Source organism: Lepus europaeus, chromosome 13 (genome assembly GCF_033115175.1).
Source record: "Lepus europaeus isolate LE1 chromosome 13, mLepTim1.pri, whole genome shotgun sequence".
Taxonomy (NCBI): Eukaryota; Metazoa; Chordata; class Mammalia; order Lagomorpha; family Leporidae; genus Lepus; species Lepus europaeus.
Window position 1 is genome coordinate 57705748 of NC_084839.1, and position 19314 is coordinate 57725061.

Consider the following 19314-nt stretch of genomic DNA (forward strand, 5'->3'; position numbering starts at 1 on the left):
CGTGAAAGCTCCCTGTCTTAGTCTGTTTTACGTTACTATAACAAGGTGCTGGAGGCTGGGAAAGTCACACAGAAAACAGAGTTATTCGGCTCACAGTTCCACAGGCAGTCCATGATCTGGCAGCTGGATGCCATCACAAAGTGGGAGTACGTGCAAGAGAGGCGACCTGGCGCATGCAGAAGGGAGCACCTAAACACAGGGGCAAACTTCCTTTATAACAGCTCACGCTCATGGGTCCCAAGAGATCCAAGTCACGCCCATGAGATCTAATCCCTTCTTGAGAGCAAGGTCCCCATGACCTTCCTAATCACCTCCCAATGGCCTCACCTCCTGGCCTTGCCACTTGGAGGAATTAAGGCTCAACATGAACTATGGGGGATGCCAACTGTGTTCAAGCTACAGCACTCTGTTTACTGATGGTCTTTCTAGTTGAATAAGCCAATCTATCTTCTTCTTTATGCTCATTTGAATTTTGAATTTAGTTTCTATTATAACATTAAGATTTTTTAAGGATACAATCCTGTGACAGGGAATACTAATTGACTTTCAATAGCTGTTCTCCCTCTTCCACCAGTAGCAGAACTTTCAATGTGTAGATGGAGATAACTGCTCAGCACCAATACCTTTCCCAACCTGTCTGTGGCCAGGTGTGCCGAAAAGATGTAGGCAGACGTGCTGCCTGCAGCTCCCAGTAAGAAAAGAACTGTGTGCCTTCTTTACCTTTCCTTGTGATGGCTGAACCACTCGTAACCATTTTGGATCATGAACTAATTATGAGGGAATCAAGGTCATACATGGCAGAGCATTAAGAAAGAAGGAACTTGGGTTCCTGACACAAAAAATTAGCACCATATCAACCCTGAACTTTTTACTTCTTGCTTTATATGAGGGAAAAACACATATATTATGTAAGCTACTGTTATTTTGGGATTTTCTTTTTTTGGTCATTCTTATCTTAACCAAATCCTGACTAACACTAAGCCTTATATACATTTCCCTGTGTGCTTCCTTTTAAGTCACACTCTACCACGTGATTTATGAATCATAAACAAAACCCACTGCAAATTTTGAATTATGTGGATTTTTACGAAACACTTTTGATGGGATAAGTTGAGTCTTAGCAATGTGTTACACTGAAACTAGAAAAACACATAATGGAAAGATCAGCATGAATCTGTTTTTCTTATAATATATTGAATGTTGGAGTCTAAAATCCTCCAATTATTAATAGAAGCAATTATGGATTCAAGAGTTCAAATTATGATGTTAACACACATGGGTCTGGAAATAGATTTTAAAATTATTCATAGTTATTCTGGTTTGAAATATTAGGAAACTACAAGTACAATCAAGTTATCTTCTCATAATGTCACGACTTCAGGACATTCCAGATTCCAAGTAAGGTGAAACAAGGACATCTCATCCTGCTGTCCCACCGAACACAGGCACAGACCTGAAAGAAAGTATGGACAGGTTATTTGAAGATTCTTCAGGGGCAGGCCTTTGATGCAATTATTAAGACATTTGGAAGTGCCTGGGTTCAAGTTCCAGTCTGCTCCCAATTGAAGTGCCTGCTGGTGCACACCTAGGGAGCCAGGAGGGGATGGATCAAGTGCTTGAGTTCCTGCCACCTGTGTGGGAGACCCAGACTGAGCTCCTGGCTCCCAGTTTTGGCCTGGCCCAGCCCTGGCTGTTGTAGGTATTTAGGGAGTTAACTGGAGGATGGAAGACAACATGTTTTTCTGCTTTTCAAATACATAAAAACTAATTAAAATTAAAACAAAAAAGATTCTGCAGAGTAAATGGAAGCAGAGATGTTGGGAAAGAGGCCATCAATCTGAAGGACCACCGACTCTGCAGAGGGCTTACTATTTGTCCCTCTGATTTTGCTATCCTGCACTCAATGCAGCCCAAAACCCTAAAGCCAGATCTTGTGTCAGAAAGAGTTCGAGAGAAGACTTGTAGTTCTGGCTTGAGGAGTGAGAGAGGAGTTTCCTAATATACAGAGAATGGGGGAATCCTATGTGCTTTGGTTGCTTCCTTTTCTCCATGCTCTAAGACCCAAACCCCAAGTAATCCTGTAACAGCAGAAGTGAAATTGACAGTAATGATATAAGGTGCCAGCAAGTGACTAAAATTTTTGAGAAAAGGTAATTTTTCTTTCTGATCAGAGAAGCTGTGCTCACCCAAATTTTTTTTAAGATTTATTGATTGATTGATTTGAAAGAGCAACATACAAACAGAGAGACAGAAAGCTTCCATCTTCAAATGGTAGCAATGTCCAGGCTGAAGCCAGGAGACAGGAACTCCAACTGTGTCTCTCACATTGGTGGCAGGGGCCCAATTATTCCCAGGTACATTAGCAGGATGCTAGATTGGAAACAAGGTAGGTGAGAACTGGGAATCACAAACAGTGGTTAATCTGCTGCACCACAATAGCAGTATCTCAAAACTCTGAAAGTAGGTCGAAGGGTAAACCCCTTTTGAATTTTTATTTCTGCCCTCCCAGTGCTTGGCACAAGACATGGGCACAGTCACAGGAAGTGAACAGCAAAGTGGGGTATAGAGACCCAAATTTCTCATCAGAGAACTATGAAAGGAGGCCTCAGATAACTGGAAAAAAAAGGAGATGGAGTAGAGGGGGGAGCTCCAGAAAGCAAAAATTGTTCAGGATTTCTAGACTAATTCCCCAGCTGTGCATGTGTGGATGAGACCTTCAACACCTTACTGTTGGCTCTGAGAACTGAACTTGGTTCTTTAAGAACTGAACAAGGTTCCTGCCCAGGAGCTTGACAGGCCACTGTATGGCAAACATGTGGGACAGACCTGGATAATGCTGCAAAGCTTCTGACATGGAAATCAGAACATAAATCTAGTTGGACACTACAGTCTTATCCCTATCAGACTGCCTGCTAAAACAAGAATATCAATATTCTTTGTGGTGTCATAGCACAATATTAAAAATGTCCAGCTTCTTGCTAATCCATGCCCTGAAGACAGCCAGATTCTTGGGTTGCTGCCATCCATGTGGGAGACCTGGAATGAGTTCTAAGCTCTTGGCTTTGGCCTGGCCCAGCCCCAGATACTGTGGACATTTGGGGTGTGAACCATCAGGTGGAAGATTCTCTCTCTCTCTCTCTCTCAAAAATAAAACTGGAATGGTTACATTGGCAAGATATATTTCATAGTGAAGACAGTGGGGAATAAAGGTCAGTTCCTAACAACTAAGGAGTCAGCTCATTAAGAGAACACAAGAATTTCAATGTTTTATATACCTAAGAACAGAGTTTCCAGGTACATGAAACAAAACACATAAGAAGTGAAAGACAAATCCACCATTATGATTGGAGACTCTTGGTAATAGATAAATCAGTAAAGAGAAAATTAACAAGGACATAGAACACACACACACACACACACGAAGAACTCAACATCATCACCTAGATCTAATTGACACTAATAGAATACTCCGTCCAACAACAGCATAATATATTATTTCCAAAAGCACAGGGAAAACTTGCTAAGATAGACTACATACTGAGTCATATGACAATAAAGTTAAAGAAAGGAAAATAATACAAAATATATATGCTGACCATAGTGGAATTAAATTAGAAATCAATAACAGAAAAATAACAAAAAATCTCCAAACACTTCAAAATAAAACAGGAGGCCAGCATCATGGCACAGCGAGTTAAGCTGTTGTCTATGACACCAGCATCCAGTATGAGTACTGGTTCAAGCCCCATCTGCTCCACTTCTGATCCAGCTCCCTGCTAATGTGCCTGGGAAACCCACAGAGAATGGTCCATGAACTTGGACCCCTGCCACCCACGTGGGATAACTGGATGGAATCCCAAGGCTCCTGGCTTCGGCCTAGCCCAGCCCTGGCTGATCTAGCCATTTGGGGAGTGAGACAGCAGATGAAAGACCTCTCTCTCTCTCTCTCTCTCTCTCTCTCTCTCCCTCTGGAGCTCTGCCTTTCAAATAAGTAAAATAAATCTTAAAAGAAAAGAAATAAAACAATGCATCTCTAAGGACAGGAATTGGGCACACCAAATTAAGCCACTGTTTGGGATGCCTGCATCCCGTATCAGAGTGCCTAGTTCAGACTATTCTGCTTCAGACACAGCTTTCAGATAACACATCCTGAGAAGGAGCAGATGGGTCTCAAGTATCTGAGTCCGTGCCACACATTTCAGAGACCTGGCTGGAGTTCCAGGCTCTTGGCTTCTACCTGGTCCAGCCTGGCTGTTGTGGGAAGTTGGAGACTGAACCAGCAGATAGAGGAATCACTCTTTCTCTCTCTCTCTACTTATCTCCCCCTCTCTCACCCATCACTCTACCTTTCAAATAAATAAAAATAAATACACACTAAAAAATAACTTCTGGGGCCTGTGCTGTGGCATAATGGGTTCAGCCAACACTTGTGATTCTGGCATCCCATGTGGGCGCTGATTCGATTCCCAGCTGCTCCACTTCTGATCCAGCTCCCTGCTAATGCACCTGGGAAGGCAGTGGAGGATGGCCCAAATGCTTGGGTCCCTGCACCCACATGGGAGTCCCAGAAGAAGCTCCTGGCTCCTGGCTCCGAATCAGCCCAGCTCTAGCCATTATAGCCATTTGGGAAGTGAACCAGTGGATGGAAGACCTCTCTGTCTCTCGCCCTCTCTGTAACTCTGCCTCCAAATAAATAAATCTTTAAAAAAAGAAAAACAAATAAAGATAATTGAAAATGAATCTTGATGAAGAATGGGATGGGGAGGGAGTGGGAGATGGGATGGTTGCAGGTGGGAGGGAGGTCATGGGGGGGAAAAGCCGCTATAATCCAAAAGTTTACTTTGGAAATTTATATTTATTAAATAAAAGTTAAAAAAAGAAAACAGAAAAACAATAGGGCAAATTAATAAATCTAAAGTTGATTCTTTGAAGCAATCAATAAAATTGATAAACAGCAAGACTGACAAAGCAATAAAAGTTAGATTATACAAGTTACCAACATTCAGAATGAAAAGGAGAATCTCTCTTGAGACTCTATCACATACTCTGCAGACACGAAAAGGATAAGAAGAGAGCAATATGAAAAAGTCTACACATATAAACTCAACAAGTCAGATGGGATGAAGCCATTTCTTGCAAATCACACACTACTAAAACTCACCCAAGATAAAATCAAAAGGATAGGGGCCGGTGCTATGGCACATCAGGTTAACGCCCTGGCCTGAAGCACCAGCATCCCATATGGGTGCCGGTTCGAGATTCGGCTGCTCCACTTCCAATCCAGCTCTCTGCTAATGGACTGGGAAAGCAGTAGAAGATGGCCCAAGTCTTTGGACCCCTGCACCCACGTGGGAGACCTGGAAGAAGCTGCTGGCTCCTGGCTTCGGATCAGCACAGCTCTGGCTGTTGTTGCCAACTGGGGAGTGAACCTTCGGATGGAAGACTCTCTCTCTCTCTGACTCTCTTCTCTCTGTGTAACTCTAACTTTCAAATAAATAAATAAATCTTTTTTAAAAAATCAAAAGGATGAACAGTGATGAAAAGGAAGCAAGAGCCTCCATATTTTTGAGAACATCATTACCCTGATGCTAGAATAAAAGGCATTCCAAGTAAAGAAAGCTGCGGATTAATGTCCCTCATAAACATTGATCTTCAACAAAAATTAGCAAAAATATGTTATATATATTTTTAAAGTAATATATTTTTAAAAATAAGACATCATGACCAAAAAGGGTTTGTTTGGGGAATGCAAGACTGGTTCAATATTTGCAAATCAATGCAATCTAGCATCTTAACAGTCTACAGAAGGCAAACCACATAGTTTTGTTCGTTGATAAAGAAAAAATTTACAATTATATGCCAATCCATAATTTAAAAATAACCTCTCAGCAAACTAGGAGTGGAAGAGATTTTCTTCAAAGTGCTGAAAGGCATCTTCTAAACACCTATAGCAAACTCCACATTTAATGCAGAAAGACTAAATGCTCTCCCCCTAAGGTTAGGAACAAGGCAAGGATGTTTATTCTCACCGGGCCTATTCAACATCGTACTCACAATCCTAGACAATGGAGGTTGGAAAAGAAATTAGTCATACAGATTGGAAAGGAAGAAAAAGGCCTTTCCCTATTTGCAGATGATATAATTACGTACAAAGAAAACCTAAAGGAATCTGTCAAAAAGAAAAATCTACAACTAAATTTTTGTGCAGGACACAAGTTCAATACTCAAAAATCAAATAAAATCAATCAAATCAAATCATGTCATGGCTGATTCTCTTCCGATCCAGCTCCTTGCCATGGCCTGGGAAAAATAGTGAAAGATGGCCCAAGTGTTTGGGCCTCTGCCCCCTTGTGGGAGACTGGGAAGAAGCTCCTAGCACCTGGCTTTGGATTGGCCCAGCTCTGGCTGTTGCGGCCATTTGGGGAGTGAACCAGAAGATGGAAGACCTTTCTCTCTGTCTCTCCCTCTGTCTGTTAACTCTACCTCTCAAATTAATAAATAAAATATTTAAAAAGTGTGTGGAGTGACTGGGACTCAAACCTTTAATATGGAATGCAGGCATCTCAAGCCAAGGTTGAACCTGCTATGCCACAACACCCACCCATGTTAGTCATTGTCTATTTCTACAACAGAATATTACAGAGAACACATTTTTTTTTTTTAGATTTTCTTATTCCTTCAAAAAATTTTTATTTATTCATTTGTTTTCATTTGATTTGAAAGTCAGACAGAAAGAGAGAGGAGTATAAGAAAAGATCTTCCATCTGTTGGTTCACTCCCCAAATGCCTGAAACACCCAGGGCTGGGCCAGGCCTAAGCCAGAAGCCTGGAAATCAATCTAGTATTCCCAAATACTTGAGCCATCTGCTGCCTCCTGGTGCATGAAGCTGGATTAGAACTGAAGTAGTAGCTCAGGACTCAAACCTGCACCCCAATAGGGGATGTGGGTGTTCTAAGTGGTGTCTGTAACCACTTGCTGGTCTCAAAGCACAGAGATTTGTATTGTCGATTTCTGGAGAGCAAGACATTCAATATTAGGAGTCAGTATCTGGTAAAGGTCTCTCTGTTTCATTGTGACATGAGAGGAGGCTTCACATGGAGAGAGAGCAAGCCTGCATGCACAGGTCTCCCTTCTTATTTAGCTATTAATGCCATCATGGGATCCCGTCCTCAAGCTCTATCTAACCCTAATCACCTTTCAAATGGTCCACCCTCTGGGGCCTGTGCTGTGGTATAGTGGGTAAAGCTGCCGCCTGTAGCGCCGGCATCCCATATAGGCACTGGTTCGAGTTTCAGATGCTCCAATTCCGATCCAGCTCTCTGCCATGGTCTGGGAGAGCAGTAGAAGATGACCCAGCTCCTTGGGGCCCTGCACCCGTTTGGGAGACTGGAAAGAAGCTCTTGGCTCCTGGCTTCAGATTGGAACAGCTCCAGCTGTTGCAGCCATCTAGGGAGTGAACCAGTGGATGGAAGACCTCTCTCTCTCTCTCTCTCTCTCTCTCTCTCTCTCTCTCGGCCTCTGCCTTTCTGTAACTCTGCCTTTCAAATACATAAATAAATCTTAAAACAAAACAAAACCAAAAAAACAAATGGCCCATCTTCAAATACTATCAACATCTGACTTTGGGGATTAGGTTTCCAACACATGAATTTTTGGGGGACAAATCCAAGCCATAGTAACATTATTTTGTTACTGTTAAGAGCCATCAGTTGTTACAATTGTGAAAAAAGTAATATAAGTGGGATAACTTCTTTTTAAATATTTATTTATTGGCGAACCCTAAAGGCTTCCATAGCCTTGGCAACTCATGACTAGAGCCTAGGGAGGTTACTGATGCCATAAACAAGAGTGTCAAATTGTTAAATCAACATCAGGAGTCACTGTGTACTTACGTCTCATGTGGGATCTGTCCTTAATGTGTTGTCCAATGTGAAGTAATGCTATGACTAGCGCTGAAACAGTATTTTTACACTTTGTGTTTCTGTGTGGGTGCAAACTGATGAAATCCTTACTTAGTATATACTGAATCGATCTTCTGTATATATAGATAATTGAAAATGAAAAAAAAATTGGTTTTAAATTGGAAATTGCATAGAAAATTAATCAATTTTTAAAAGATATCATGCAGGATCTCTGTCATTAATGTGCTGTACATTGTTATTTAATGCTATAACTAGTACTCCAACAGTATTTTTCACTTTGTGTTGCTATGTGGGTGCAAACTGTTGAAATCTTTAGTTAATATATACTAAACTGATCTTCTGTATATAAAGAGAATTGAAAATGAATCATGATGTGAATGGAAGGGGAGAGGGAGCAGGAAAGGGGAGGGTTGCGGGTGGGAGGGAAATTAATGGGGGTGGGGGGAAGCCATTGTAATCCATAAGCTGTACTTTGGAAATTTATATTCATTAAATAAAAGTTAAAAAATAAATAAATAAATACTTATTTTACTTATATGAAAGGGGGCGAGAAAGAGAAACAGAAGCAAATAGAGTATTTCTATCTACTGATTCACTCCCCAAATGGCTGTAACAGCTGGGGCTGGGCCAGGCAGAAGCCAGGGGCTGGGAAATCAACCTAGGTCTCCCGTGTGGATAGCAGGTACCCAGCTACTTGAGCCATCATCTGCTACTTGACAGCATGCTCATTAATAGGAAACTGGAATGGAGAACAGAGGCAGGATTTGAAGCCAGGCATTCTGATACCAGATGCAGGTGTTTCAAGTGGTGGCTTAACTGCTGTGCCAAAAAGCTGCCCTGAGATACAACTTCTGGATTTTAATAGCCTTTGTGCACATTTATATTGAAAGGAATGTACAGCTTTTGCAATTCTTTTCCTTTTTTTCTTGTTAAATTCATTCTGATTATATTTACTGAAATGTAAAAATAAAAGCCAACAGTTGATAATGAGTGAGAACCTAAAGTTGGCTCTTAAACATTTTGAGTTATTTGAACATATGTCTAAGAATTTTGATTTACAAAAATACATTAATAGGGGCCAGTGCTGTGGCATAGCAGGCAAAGCCGCCACCTGTAGTGCTGGCATCCCATATGGGCGCTGGTTCAACTTCCAGCTGCTCCAACTTACAATCCAGCTCTCTGCTATGTCCTGGGAAAGCAGTAGAAGATGGCTCAAGTCCTTGGGCCCCTCACCCATGTGAGAGACCTGGAAGAAGCTCCTGGCTACTAGCTTCAGATTGTCCCAGCTCTGGCCATTGAGGCCAACTGGGGGGTGAACCAGTGGATGGAAGACCTCTCTCTCTCTCTCTCTTTCTCTCTGTCTCTCTCTCTCTCTCTGCCTCTCCTTCTCTCTGTGTAATTTTGATTTTCAAATAAAAAAATGTTTAAAAAATACATTAATATTCCAAAGACAGGATAAAGAAAGATAATTTTTTAAAGATTTATTTACTTACTTGAAAGTCAGAGTTATACAGAGAGATTAGTAGAGGCAGAGAAAGAGAGAGAGAGAGAGAGAGAGAGAGAGAGAGAGAGGTTTTCTATCCGCTTGTTCATTCCCCAATTGGCTGCAACGTCCAGAGCTGGGCCGATCCAAAGCCAGGAGCCAGGAGCTTCTTCTGGGTTTCCCACGCAGGTGCAAGGGCCCAAGGACTTGAGCCATCTTCCACCGCTTTCCCAGGCCATAGTAGAGAGCTGGATCGGAAGTGGAGCAGCAGGGACTCAAACTGGTGTCCACATGGGATGCCAGTACTGCCAGCTCCAAGAAAGATAATTGTTAAGATAAAATATTTCTGGTGATTTTAAGTTCCTGAGTTAAGTTCTTATGGTGCTTAGGAAAAGAATTCATTGCTCATATCATAAAGGCCTACAGTACTATCTAGTGCGTGAAAAATATTTTCACCTTATAGTTTTTGTATGCGTATTTTAAACAACCTGTCCTTATTTGGTTAGTCATATTTGGAATAAAAAATGTTAGACAGCTCATGGGGAAAGAATGAATGTAGACATCCAGGACAAATTATTTTATCTGTAGACCCAAAACAGCAACACTCCCCTTTCCAGGCTGAGCTCTTAATTTCTTTTCCTTTTCTGAACTAGCAAGGAGGCAAAAAAGTATTTTATTTGGTATTTAAGAGTATGATTCAAGAAATGTTCACAGTTCTTTTCATCTTTTCTCTACAGACTAATCCAAATCTTTAAAATTAGCAGCAGACATTTGCAATTTTAAAAGCATTAAGTCTTCACTTAGGTGATTTTAAATTATTGCTTCCCTGAACACTCAAATATTTAGCACAAATAGCTCTACAGAGATGACAAAATGCATCTCAAACACAATTCAATTCTTTTCTTCTCCAGTGTGTGTGATCTGTTTCCATGGAAATTTCATGTTGACCAGGAATTGTAAAAGTGCTATATGCAAACATGTCTCAGAAGCAAACCTTTTTGAAGAATAATCGTGATTTAATTTGAATCGTTCCATTAAAATTGTTGAAATAATAGAGAACTGTATTCTTCTTTAGCAGAGACCATTCTGCAATTTCCCTTAGCTTAATATATTAATCTAATAGAGTTGGAGATACAAGGACTTTAATTTGCCTTTTGATGAGAGTAAAATTAAATTTTAATGATTTAGGTAAATTTGTTCATTCCAAAAAAGATTAAGGACTTAGTCTGAGCAAGATATTGTTGGAGGTGCTGAAAGGAATGCAAAGACGTCTACCAGTACAACACTTGACTACAGAAAGACTGACAGTGTGCTCTGGGAGTGAAGAGGAGGAAGGGAGATCAAGGGAGTCTTAGATGATGTGGCATCTGAACTGGGCTTTGAAAAAATGAGAGTGTGAGGAGGGAGCCTTCCTGGTGAGGTCAACCATCTGAGTAAAGACACAGAGGTAGGAAAGTCAAGGGCAAGCTTAAGACATGGTGAGAAGCTCAACTGACTGGTGGATGAAGGAAGCAGAGAGCTCAGAGAAAAAGGTGGGCTGAGTTAGGCTTTGCAGGACCTTGAATGTGTGCTAACTTGGGTATTATGCTCAGTAGCAGTAGTGTTCAGTAAGGGGATATGAATCTGAACTTGCTTTTGTATTCTTTTTTAAAGATTTTATTTATTTATTTATTTATTTGAGAGGTAGAGTTACAGACAATGAGAAGGAGAGTCAGAGAAAGGTCTTCCATCTGCTGCTTCACTCCCCAAAACGGCCCCGACAGACAGAGCTGAGTCGATCCAAAGCCAGGAGTCAGGAGCTTCTTCCGGTCTCCCATGCCGTTGCAGGGACCCAAGAACTTGGAAGACCTGGATGGAGTTCCAGGGTCCTGGCTGTGGCCTGGCCCTGCCCTAGCTGTCGTAGGCATTTGAGGACTAAACCAGCAGATGGAAGATTTCCATCTCTCTCTTTCTTTCTCTCTGCCTTCCAAATAAAGAAATGACAACACATGGATAAAAATGACATATAATTTATTCATGGGATACAGTGCAATATTTCAACATATGTATACAATGTACGATGATCAAAGCAGAGTGATTAAGCATATCCATCACTCCATTTCTCATTTTTTGTGTTGAAAACATTTTGAAATATACAATATTGTTAGCTATTTTCACTGAAGTCTAGAGTAACATAATTTAATTCTCCTGATCCTGTGTGTGTGTGTGTATATATATATATATATATACACACATACACAGGCGCGCACACACACACACAATCTAATCATTTATCAGCTTGAAAGGCAGAGTGCGAGTGAGAGAGAGAGAAGGAGATCCTCCACCTGCTGGTCCATTCTTCAAATGGCCACTACATCCAGGGCTCAGCCAGGCCAAAATGAAGAGTTAGGAACCCTATCCTGACTCCCACATGGGTGGCAGGGCCCACACACTTGAGTCATCCTCTGCTGCCCTCCCAGGTGCACCAGCAGGAATCTGGATCAGAAGCAAATTTGCTGGGATTAAACTGGCCCTCTGACATGGGATATTGGCATCACAAGCAGTGGTCTAACCCACTGCATCACAATGGCAGCCCCTCAGACTGTATTTCTGAAACATTAACCAGCTCTTCTAAGTCTCTCTCGCCTCTCCCATTCCCAGCCTCTGGTGACCATTATCCTACTCTATCATAGCAACTTTTTTAGTGTCTACATAGGAGTGAGCACTGAATTTGTCTTTTTGTGCCTTATTTATTTCACTTAACACAATGTCCTTCAGGCACATCCATGATGCCGCAAATAATAGGATTTCATTCTTTAATTTTTGTGGCTGAATGATACTCTATTGTGTATATATGTCACATTTTCATTTTTTAAATAAATATTTACTTATTTGAAAGGTAGAGCTACAGAGTGGCAGAAGCAGAGAGAGAGAGAGAAAGAGAGAGAAAGAGAGAGGTCTTCCATTCACTGGTTCACTCCCCAAATAGCCGCAACAGCCAGAGCTGTGCCGATCCGAAGCCAGGAACCTGGAGCTTCTTCCAGGACTCCAATGCAGGTGCAGGGGCCCAAAGACCTGGGCCATCTTCTACTACTTTCCCAGGCCATAGCAGAGAGCTGGATCAAAAGTGGAGCAGCCGGGACTTGAACCAGCGCCCATATAGGATGCCAGCACTGCAGGAGGCGGCTTTGCCTGCTATGCCACAGCACTGGCCCCTACATTTCCTTTACCCATTAATCCACTGAGGGACACTGAAGTTGATTCCATGTCTTGGCTACTGCAAATAATGTTGTAGATATCTCTTTGACATGCTGATTTATTTTCCTTTGACTGTATAGTACTTTCTTTTTCAGCATTTTAAGAAATTCCCATATTGTTTTCCTTATGAATGTACTCTGGTTGACATCTTGATAAGAACCAGAATCATCACCAGCCAAGCTGGTCTAGTACTCCTGGCTTACAGACACTGCGAGATAGTAATGTTCATTGTTTTAACCTGCTACATTGCAGGAAAGCTAGAAGTTTGAAATAGAAGAATGTTAAACATGTTTATGAGTTAAAATAAAGGAGCCAGTGGAGATTGGAGAATGAGGATTCCATAAGGAGAAGGGAAATCATAGTTAGGTTAAGTGCTGGAGGAAGTTATCATGGAATCTGTCATCTAGAAAAGGCAAGAAGCTGCTTTAGGACAGGAATTGTATCAGGAAAATGTTCAGGTTGACGGGATGGGTGGTGAAATCGAGCCAGGTGGTTGTTTTTTTTTTTTTTTTTTTTTTTTTCCAGATAGACAGTGAGAGAGACAGAGAGAAAGGTCTTCCTTCCATTGGTTCACCCCCAAATGGCCGTCACGGCCGGCGCTGTGCCGATCCGAAGCCAGGAGCATATTCTGGATCTCCCATGCGGGTGCAGGGACCCAAGCACTTGGGCCATCCTCCACTGCCTTCCTGGGCCACAGCAGAGAGCTGGACTGGAAGAGGAGCAACCGGGACTAGAACCGGCACCCATATGGGATGCCGGTGCCGTAGATGGAGGATTAACCAAGTGAGCCACAGCGCTGGCCCCGAGCCAGGTGTTCTTGATTCCTTCGGTGAAGAAGAGCTGGTCATCTACAGAGATGAAGGAGCCTTTGGGGGAGTAGACAGGACGGGAAGAACTACTGTGAAATCAGTAAAGCAAAGGATACACCCTGGGGGAGTAAGCTGAGAAAGCAGACAGCAGCTGTTGTGGGCGTCTGGGGAGTGAACCAGAGTTTGGAAGATCTGTCTGTCTGCCTCTCAAATATATTTTAAAATTTTTTAGAAAAAAGAAAGAAATCAGACAGTGAAGCACACCCAAGATTGGCAATTGATACGGTAGATGTGAAGATCAAGTGGACAATCTTCTGAGACACTGATGTATTCACAGTGGCTGACCATTAAGTCCAGGCTGCGAACAAGGACACATGAAACCAAGAGGGAGTTAATGAGCTGAGACTACAAAAGGATAGAATTTCTATAGCAACTATGTGTGTTACACAGCTCACATTTTATTCACAAACTGCCTGATAAGCTTCATGTAACTTTTTGGGTGTATATGCCTAGTTGCCCCGGTGAGACTGTAACTCAGGGCACTGATCATGGTTTTTCGTTTTGTACCTTAGCAGCTAGCACTGTGCCGCACAGGAATGCATGTATTTGTTGGATCACTGTATAAAAACATACGGGCACTTGCTGTGTTTCTGTTACTGGGTTTTTCCTTTCTTCATAACAAGCATCCAACTGAAGCTGAAGATCTGCTCCTTTTCAGCAGACAAACGTGTTCCAGCCTTGTCTTTAAGAGCCAAGATTTCTGGGTGCTTTTGAGAAGCATCATACAAAAGAGGGACAACAACACCTGATTGGCTAAAAATAATAACCTAATTATCCTATCTGAAAGCAACCCTGAAATAAACCCTGGATGATTTCCCTTCAGTACGACATGAGCCAGAATAAAAGTGAAAGGGTTTAGAGACAAAAGAGAGACTGGCATTCTCCAGGAAAATCAGGGGACACGGAGGCCTTCATTTAGAGGAATCTCACAGAAGCTTGTGTCTGGGGCGAGGGCTCTAACACCTGTGCCAAGTCTTTGAAGATAACTGGGACAAATGGCTCCCAAGCCCAAATGGACATATGTATGTTCTTATCTGGTGTACTCTTCTATATCACAGCCTGTACATGTCTGATGAAACTATTAAGGCTGAAAACTGGCATTTCAGCCTCTGAATAGAGTCAGTGACGGCAGAGATATATAGGTGGGCCTTCAAACTTCTGCTACCTGTCCTATGTGCTACACATTCACACCCCAGCCTCCATGTCAATCAGTTCAGACTTTATGCAGCAGCTTGTGAGGTAATATTTTTTGTAAGATTTATTCATTTATTTGAAAAGCTGAGTTACAGGGAGAAAGAGAGTAAATCTACTGATTTACTCCCCAAATGGCTGTAATGGCCAGATCGAAATCAGGAGACAGGAGCTTCTTCCAGGTCTCCTACGTGGGTGCAGAGGCCCAAGAAGTTGGGCCATTTTCTGCAGCTTTCCTAGGCACATTAGCAGGGAGCTGGATTGGAAGTGGAGCAGCCGGGACTCAAACCAACACCCAGGTGGGATGCTGGCATTGCAGGCAGCAGCTTTACCTGTTACACCACAATGCTGGCCCCATGAGTTAATAATTTGAACTATGATACAGCCAAGAGTTTCAGTTCCATTTTAGCAGTCACTATCTAGGTTGATGAGCTTATCTATGCACTTATTTGAGGGGATTTTTTTTTTTTTCATTTTGTCCCTTTCTTATTAAAACAAAGAGAAGCAGAAATGAAAGTGCTGACATCAGTGATCACAAGTTTAGGTTTCACACACTTGGTGCAATTAAGACAAAGATGTAAATCATTCTCTTCCCAGCCACAATCAGATGCTCATTGTAAAGGAAAAGAAACCAACACAAAAAACATATACGAAGTGCTGGGACCAAATAACTGAAAATTGCACTTGAAACTGAGCTGTAATTAGGGACTTTATAATAATTTTAGATATTAAATCACATTAGTTCTGTTGTAAGCCAGTCAAATATATTTTAAGAATACATTATATTAGAAAGAAAGGAACTGCCTATTGAATTGCGCTCCAGGAAGCCATGGGGAGTTTTCACAAGAGTTAAGAGACGCACTGCAGGCCTTTAATCCTGTATTGGCTTCCACGAAAACCAAGTCCTTTTATTGTTTTACATTCAGAATTCTGAAAATGAATTCATTAAAAGAAAGGATTACTATACAACAAAAGACTGAAAGTGACTGTCCAAACCTAAAACAGTGTTTATACAACAATGTAAAGTGGTTTGACTTTTGGGGGGATGATTTGCCTTACCAACTTTACCTACACAATCATTCACAAAAATATACACAGACAGGATTTTTTATAGCATTGTTCATAGAACAAAAGACTGAAAATAATGCAAATATCCATGAATATAAAATTGGTTATGATAATAAATATATCTGTATTAGGATCTCTACAAATTTCTTTTTTAAAAAAGATTTATTTTACCGTGTTGAGTTGGCATTGTACAGAAATTAACAGCCATATTGGTCTAGAAACGTTAAACTTAATTTTTTTTTCCATTTGTACAGGGGTAATGCACTGTATTAAATATGTAAGGTCTTATCTACGTGGGTTTGATTACAGAACTAATAAAGTATTCTCTAAATAATGAAAAAAAAAGATTTATTTATTCATAAGAAAATCAGAGTTACAAGCACAGGCAGATGCAGAGAGAGAGAGAGAGAGAGAGAGAGAGAGGGAGAATCTTCCAACTGCTGTTTCATTCCTTAAATGGCTGCAATGGCCAGAGCTGGGTCGATTTGAAGCCAGGAGCCAGGAGCTTCTTCCAGGTCTCCCAAGTAGGTGCAGGCACCAAAGCACTTGAGCCATCCTCCGCTGCTTTCTTGGGCACATTAGCAGGGAGCTGGATCAAAAGTGGAGCAGCGGGGACTTGAACCAGCACCCATATAGGATGTTGACGGGGGCAGCTTTACCTACTACGCCACAATGCCAGCCCCAAACTTCTTTTAATAGAATAGAATGGAAATATGTACAAGATACATTGTTAAGTGGAAAAAAGCAGGTTACAAAACAGTATGCTTTGGGTCAGCATTGTGGCATAGCAGGTAAAGCTCCTGTCTAGGATACTGGCATCCCATTTGTGGACTGGTTCATGTCCCAGCTGCTCCACTTCCAATCCAGCTCCCTGCTAATGGCCTAGGAAAAGCAGCAGAGGATGGCCCAGTGTTTGGGCCCCTGATGCCCACGTGGGAGACCCAGATGAAGCTCCTGGCTGCCAGCTTCTGGCTTTGGCCTGGCTCAGCCCTGGGGGTTGCAGCCACTTGGGGAGTGAACCAACGGATGGAAGAGTGCTCTCTCTCTGGTTCTCCCTATAAATAAATAAATAAATAATTATTTTTAAAAAAAGAAAAAAAGTATGATTCTATTTGTAAGCCAAATAGTAAGTCAATAAGTTAAAAATATGCAAATCGCTGTTACTTTACTTACTAAAGGTATTACTAGAATTCATAGGTTTGTTTTAGTGTATATATGACATGATCTTTTTTTTAAGTACAAGATTAGCTTTGGAAACACTTTGGGTTTTCCATAATTATTATGCCTGAAAGTCTAATTCCTTGTTCTGAAGAATAGTTAGTTACATTTATTGTGTGAAGAGTTTTAGAAAGTGGAAAATACAGCATGTAAAGGCTTTGTGTGATTTTACATGTTATGAAGATTATTAGTAGCAATTTATGGAATTTAGTCACATATATGACTAAAAAACAAGTTGAGCTCTCAAAGTCACTCGCAAACACAGTATCTCAATCACACTCAAGAGAAGAGTCATTTTTGCTTGTTGGTGCAGTAAGGGTTTCCATAATTTAAATTTAAAGAGCTGTTCCCTCTTATTTTTCAGTATTAGTTGGGTGAGCCAAAGAGAAAATATTTTGTTTACAGAAACACATTGCAAGGATCTGGTGAAATCATGGCACTTCACTGTGGTGGTTATCACTGACAAGTCCTTGCTTGTTTGTTTCCAAGCATGGCTGACTCGAGATGTCACAACAGAGGACATCTTTTCTTCAGAACCTCCATCAAATCTATAGAAAACAGGGGTTTTCACCAAACTTTGTATTTCCATAGACACCGGGCAGAAAATGCCAGAGTGAATTTTACAAGTCAACTGAACTGATACTGTCATAAATAAGAGCTGAGACATGAAAATCATAGACTCCTTAAGTCTTATATCAAATCCTAACAATGATGCTTTTCAGTGTTTTAAAGACATTCCACTGGGAAACAGAGCACAGTTTTATTTGCCCATTTGTAATTTAAGGAGTGCTCTCTCATTCCTTAAATTGACCATCCCCAGAGAGATCACACTGGCAAGAATGGAAGGCAGGAGGGATACTCAGGACCTGGAAAGCAACTCAAGCATACATTGTTGTGCAATAGGGCTCAGGCACATTCACAACCTAGCAGATCTGCCAACGGCCTACATGAGAAGGCACAGGGGACATGCTAGGGCCAGTGGGCTGCGTTGGCCACGTCATCAGTGAAGCATTGCAGCAAAAAGACATCCCTCCCTCTCATTTGTCTATCTCCTTCGAGACCAAACCTGGACATCCTTGTCCATGGGGTCCACACACACAACTTGGTACCAAGCCGTCTGGGTTCACTCGCCAGCAGCCAGGAGTTGAGAAAGCGCTGCCTCCCATCCTGACACCTGTGCCATGGGAAGCTGAATCTGGGAGAAACATTAAGGGCGAGGGTCACAGCGGGTCCGTTGTCCTGGCATCCCCGAGTTATCTCCGGGGGTCTGCCTCGACGCGGGCACTGGTCACCGCCATCATTTTTAATATGAAAAGCCATCAAACTAGGGATTCCTTTTTCGTTAACATTTTAAGATGCCATCATTGTGTGCAAGTTTTAGGACCTTTTGTAGGCTTTCCACCGCTTCATGCCAGTTTAAACAAAACTTACATATTTTAAAAGCAGGCATTTTAGTAGACGTCTACGTCTTCGTGCCCTTCCGGCTCTGGCAGCGGAGTTCCCCGGGATTTGTCACGTACTCGTTGCCACCTGCTGGAGAACAGGAGAAGTGCCGCTGAGCGCTTCATTCCAACCTGTTACCCTCGCCGCCGCCATGGGCGCCCGCGGCACCCTCCGAGGCGCGCCCCAGGTGAAGGCCGAGGGCGGTGTGAGGTGTGGAGGGCGGGGAAGTTCCTCACCTTTCCTTCTCCGAGGTGTGCCCGCGACCTGCCTCCATCCCTGGCCGCGCGAGCCGGGGACGAGCCGCGGGCGGCCTCACCTCGCGACGAGAAGGCGGCGGGAAGGCGCCCGGGGCCAACATGGCGGCCGCCCTTCCCGCGGCTCTGGGGCCTGAGCCGCTCTAGCTGCTTCTTTGCTGTGCGCGCCGGTTAGGTTGACTTATTTAGGCTATCGTCAGATGACCTTAGGAATAAAAATGAGAGAAAGCTGCTTCGGTCCTTCCTGGGAGGTGTAAATGAGCCGTCTACACAGGCAGTTTGGAAGCTCTCATTCGCCCAAGACCAGTAACATTTTTTTTTATGGCTCCAGGAAGGTATTTAACGGTATTGTTTCAAAAATAATGCTAGGGGAAGGCACTTCTTTTCTCTCCCACTGGTCAGGTAACCCCGCCCCAGCCAAGCCTGGCCCAGCTCTGCTTCCGGTCTTGCCGGCCTCCTAGCGAGCTCCCCCTGTGAGGAGCGTTAGGTGCTGCTTGCAAATCTTCCCATGGATTTGGGGGTCACTCAGAGGCTGACCAGCCTCTTCCTTTAACCCTCCCCTGTCTAATCGGCCTCCGTTTCCCTTTCTTAGACTTCCGGGGCCTCCTCCCCTCCTTTTCCCTCCCTC

The 19314-nt window shown here is 42.5% G+C and overlaps 1 long non-coding RNA gene across 1 annotated transcript; it reads right to left on the reverse strand.

Annotated features, from left to right (window-relative positions):
• Positions 1-867: 867 nt before the first annotated feature.
• On the reverse strand, positions 868-19155 carry LOC133772172 (uncharacterized). The gene is made up of 3 exons (XR_009867758.1): positions 18669-19155; positions 18421-18522; positions 868-1453 (listed from the first exon to the last, which is right to left on the reverse strand). It is a non-coding gene; the product is annotated as an uncharacterized LOC133772172 (long non-coding RNA).
• Positions 19156-19314: the final 159 nt, after the last annotated feature.